Here is a 4834-nt window from a genome sequence, read left to right as displayed (position 1 = left end):
GTCATTTGGATTCGGATACAGATGATGAGTTGGTAGATTCGAGTGTAGCTGGTGGATGTAGCTTGGATATGACCATTGGGTCACCTCAGGTGGAGGTGTTTGGATCGTATCGGTTTGGGGTCATTGGTGATGCTATCAGCCGCAGATTGGGTGTTGATGTTGGTGAAGAGTTGAGAACTCTTCTTTTGGATTGAGGGCCTTTGGAGGCTATTTGGGTGAACTACGTGAAAGCTTGATTCCTTGGGCCAGAGGATACGTAGGCAGTCAGTTTTGATGCAGCCGATTTGGTGAGTAGACACTGTTGTTTTTGGGTGAGTGTTCGCACTCCCGTATGGGTCTCGATTTGTTGTGGATGGAGTCCGTTGTCATGAGTCCGTTACCATGGCATACTGGACGCAACAAGTAAGGTATTTTGGTGTGGTCAGTGTCGGCTCAGTTTTGGCAAAACGTTCGCCGAGGTGGAGATTTATAGGATTAGCAAGAATAGCAGGTAGCCATTGGGTCACCTCAGGTGAAGGTGTTTGGATCGTGTTAGTTTGGGGTCATTGGTGATGCTATCAGCCGCAGATTGGGTGTTGATGTTGGTGAAGAGTTGAGAACTCTTCTTTTGGATTGAGGGCCTTTGGAGGCTATTTGGGTGAACTACGTGAAAGCTTGATTCCTTGGGCCAGAGGATACGTAGGCAGTCAGTTTTGATGCAGCCGATTTGGTGAGTAGACACTGTTGTTTTTGGGTGAGTGTTCGCACTCCCGTATGGGTCTCTATTTGTTGTGGATGGAGTCTGTTTCATAAGTCTGTTGTCATGGAGTACTGGACGCGACAAGAGGTATTTTGGTGTGCTCAGTGTCGGCTCAGTTTTGGTAAAATGTTTGCCAATGTGGAGATTTGTAGGATTGGCAAGTATAGCAGGTTTGGGCTCACGAACTCAGTTTGACAGGTTGGCGGTCAACCGCGGGTCTTTGTCGTCGACCAAAGTCGTGCACGGGACCTCATTGTGCCTCTGGATCTCTGGCGGTCGACCGTAAAAGTTTCTGGTATCTTGGGAAGTCTTCGGAGTTGATGCGGTCGGCCGTGGCAGTCGACCGCGATACCTGCGCGGTCGACCGTCACGGTCGTTATTGGGTTGGGTCTCCTTCCAGACCCGTTTCATTTGGATTTGTTATAAATACCCAAAGTCACGTTTTTAGGGTTAGAGCAAGAGGGTTTTAGCAGCCATTGAGAGGGGTTTTGTGGGCTTCTATTGTTGGAGCATTTGGGAGAGATCAAGAGTGATTTGTTGTGGGTTTTGGTGAGATTTGTAACCCTAGTTGTATCCCCTTGATTTCTAATAGTGAAAACTCCCCCTTTCTTGCCCCGTCGTCGAGAGGGAAACAGCCCGGATCACCAGCTAAGGCCCCTAAATGACCGCTCAGTGATAAAGGAGGTAGGGGTGCAGAGACAGCCAGAAGGTTTGCCTAGAAGCAGCCACCCTTGAAAGAGTGCATAATAGCTCACTGATCGAGCGCTCTTGCGGTGGACGTAGGCATTCGCTGAACCACGTTAAAACTGGTGTATCTTGTTTGTGGCATTGATTTGGTGTGTTTGCTCTTCTCTCTCGGCTATTTGGTATTGGATCTCGGCATCGGGGTTTCCCCAACAGAATTGTGAAAGAGCACAGGGACATGTCGCTAGGGTGGGGCCGAGAGTGAAAGTGAAAGTCACGGTTGAAATGTCAACTCGAGAATTAGTCCAATACCCTGGAGAAGCCTCTCAATGTGCAACCTTCATTTGATCAGCTAGTGCTGCTCTTTCTTTTGATTGGCCTGATCTCGTAAAGAAAGGAAATTATTCATAATCCAACACTTCTAGTTGAACTTTGGAATTCACAATATATATATAGATAGATAGAGAGAGAGAGAGAGAGAGAGAGAACAAAAAAAAGGAAAAAACAAAAGAAGAAAAAAGTGGGTAACTTCTCTCTTTACTGTATGCTCGCTTCTACCTCCGTGCTCAGCTCCTTTCATTTGTTTCTATATTTTCTCTATTATGAAGTTGGTCTAAAGCCCCTCTTATTAAAAAGAAAACAGTTTATTGAAACTATTGTTTATTGGGCATCATCACAACTAGGGCCGCGCCCAAAAAAGAAAAAGTAGTAATAGTAATAATAATAATAATAATATACAAAATAAAAAAATAAAAAAATAAAAAAGAGAACGTATCTAGGCAATAGATATGTATATCATTACTAAATATGTATGTTTGATAGGAGATGATTACCAATACAGATATTAACGAAATATCCCTATCCAAATCCATATCCGTATTCAAATATCGAAATATATGTTTTTGCAATTGTTGAAATCATTGGATTAATGGATTTGAGGTTAATTTTTTATGGCCGAAAGATCTAATATTAGTTTTTCATATATAAAGAACATATTAGTGAACTCATTTGTATCATATGAACTGTATTTTTCAATATAGTATGGTTTTCTCATGGTTGTTTTGTACCCGCATATATATACATGACGCATTCATATTTGAATCTGTATCCACATGACGCATTCATATTTGAATCCGTATCCGATTTTAACGGATATGTATTTAAGTTTTCCTTATTGAAATGTATCCATATATGTATCCGCGATTGGTAGACGGACGCGAATATGGTAATAAAGTATCGATCGTATCCGAGCCATATCTCGGCCGTTTGCATTGATTCCTACACACGTATCTTGGCATCATGGAGGTGGTTATGCTAGATGGTTTGTTATTACTTTAAAATACCATTTCTCTCTAGATTCTAAATTCTCATTAGCTTTTCTAGTAAAGAGTAGTAGCTGATGACTTAATATTATAATAAACGTTGCTTATAATAAGATGACTTAATATTATAATAAACGTTGCTTATAATAAGATGATCATCTTATAATAATAAGATGACTTAATATCATTAATTATGGCCAACTCATTATCCAATAGGAGGGGGACACATCACTTGTCTCCCCTATTGGTCCCATATTTTGGGTCCTGTAGCAAAGCTTTTCGTATATTATAGAATACTCTCTATAAGACCACTACGAAATAGGAAGGGCCCAATTTACTCAAATAGAAATGTTAGGGGCACACCCCAAGTCACACCTCCAACCACACCTCCCCCTCTCATTCGCTACAGTACTCCGGGCCCCACATGAGTTTTTCAAATTTAAAAACTCATGTGGGGCCCGGAGTACTGTAGCGAATGAGAGGGGGGAGGTGGTTAGAGGTGTGGTTTGGGGTGTGCCCCTAACACCACTCTTACTCAAAACCGTGGTCACCAAGTCATGCAAAAGTCCACAAAGTCATGCAGTGGGTTGATCGTCAAAGCACCATTAAATACGGCAAGCAAACCGCGTGGTTTGAATCTGAATTTCCGGGCCCACATGAGATATCCCCCGCTTGTTGTCCGAATGAATACCAAACAATTTGTTTAATAAGTGCTGCTCGAAGCTACTTTTTAGAGTTCGATCCTCCTCCCTTTTTAAAAAGTAATGGAAATCAAAACCGCTTAATAATAGTTAATATATTTAATGGATGATTATGATTTATTTTAAATTAAACACTTAACATATCCCTGTGAATTGCACACATTTCAAGTTTATCTTTATGAATTGCGCACATTTCTAATTTGCACTTAAAGATAAATCACAACCACTTGCTAAATAAGACAATGGCTATTAACATGGTAGTAGTTTCTCCACTATTTTATTTATAACGGAGATGATCCGAATACATTACTCTCTCCCTCTTTATGTCTCTCTTAACTTTTCTTTTTCTTCTTGAATCTTTTTAGAACAGCTTGTTCCACGACGGTTTGATCCCTACAACAAATAAGATAAAGAACCCTATAAGAACCATCTCTATAGGAGTGGGGTGGTTACACCATAATTAGAATAGCAAACATCTTAAATTAACCCTCTAAACAATTTTATGGTTCTCACAGAATCTCTATTAAGAATGACTACATATCCTATCAGAACTACCCACATTCAATGGATGGTTCTGAGCCACTAAATAAGGGGGTAAATTGTCATTTACCTCATGTTTAGCATATTGTAAGGTTACAATTGTCCTAGAGTAAAAATTGTCCGCTCGCATGGGGACAGTTGTGATTAAAATCCGAATTAATAAGAAGCGTCTGCAGACCAAGGGAAAAAGTTATCACTATTGGTGACTCTTTCATGTAAAAAAGTACTGTGTGCATGCGAGTCACATACAAAGTTGTTAAAGAAAGGAAATTATGGTTAAATTCCAATAGTCATGGTACCTTTCATTGTGAGATCCAACTCTTCTCTCATAACCAAGTTTTCAGTTAATTACATATATATATATATAGTATAATTTATAGTTATTTACTGCGTATGCTTGGCTTTTATTGAACATATACATGGATTTCTGTTTTGCATGTCGTGATAACATGAGAATGTTTAGTAGTCTCTTTTTAGTTCACCATTAATTTTTGAACCGAAACATTGGATGAAGTGCCAAAGCAACGTGATAAAATGTGAATATATATAAATGACCTGACTAAGATTTGATCGGAGACGTATTATTATCACATATATACGAGAATGTTGATGGTGTTAGAAACTCATATGTGGCGGTAATGGGAAAAAAATTAGAAAGAGTAGCAGATTTTTTTTATATTTAAAAAGAGCATTAATAGTCTAATGGTTTAGCTTTTTAAGTTAGTTTGGCGTATATTAACTTGAAGGCATATAACTAATAGGACTCGACTACTTTATATCAAAGTATATAGGCTATGAAAATGCCTCAAGGACCCCAAAATATGGGACCATGAGTGGGACAAGTGATG

The sequence above is a fragment of the Asparagus officinalis genome, chromosome 5 (assembly GCF_001876935.1).
Source record: "Asparagus officinalis chromosome 5, Aspof.V1, whole genome shotgun sequence".
Classification (NCBI taxonomy): domain Eukaryota; kingdom Viridiplantae; phylum Streptophyta; class Magnoliopsida; order Asparagales; family Asparagaceae; genus Asparagus; species Asparagus officinalis.
Note: the sequence above shows the minus strand (reverse complement) of the source record.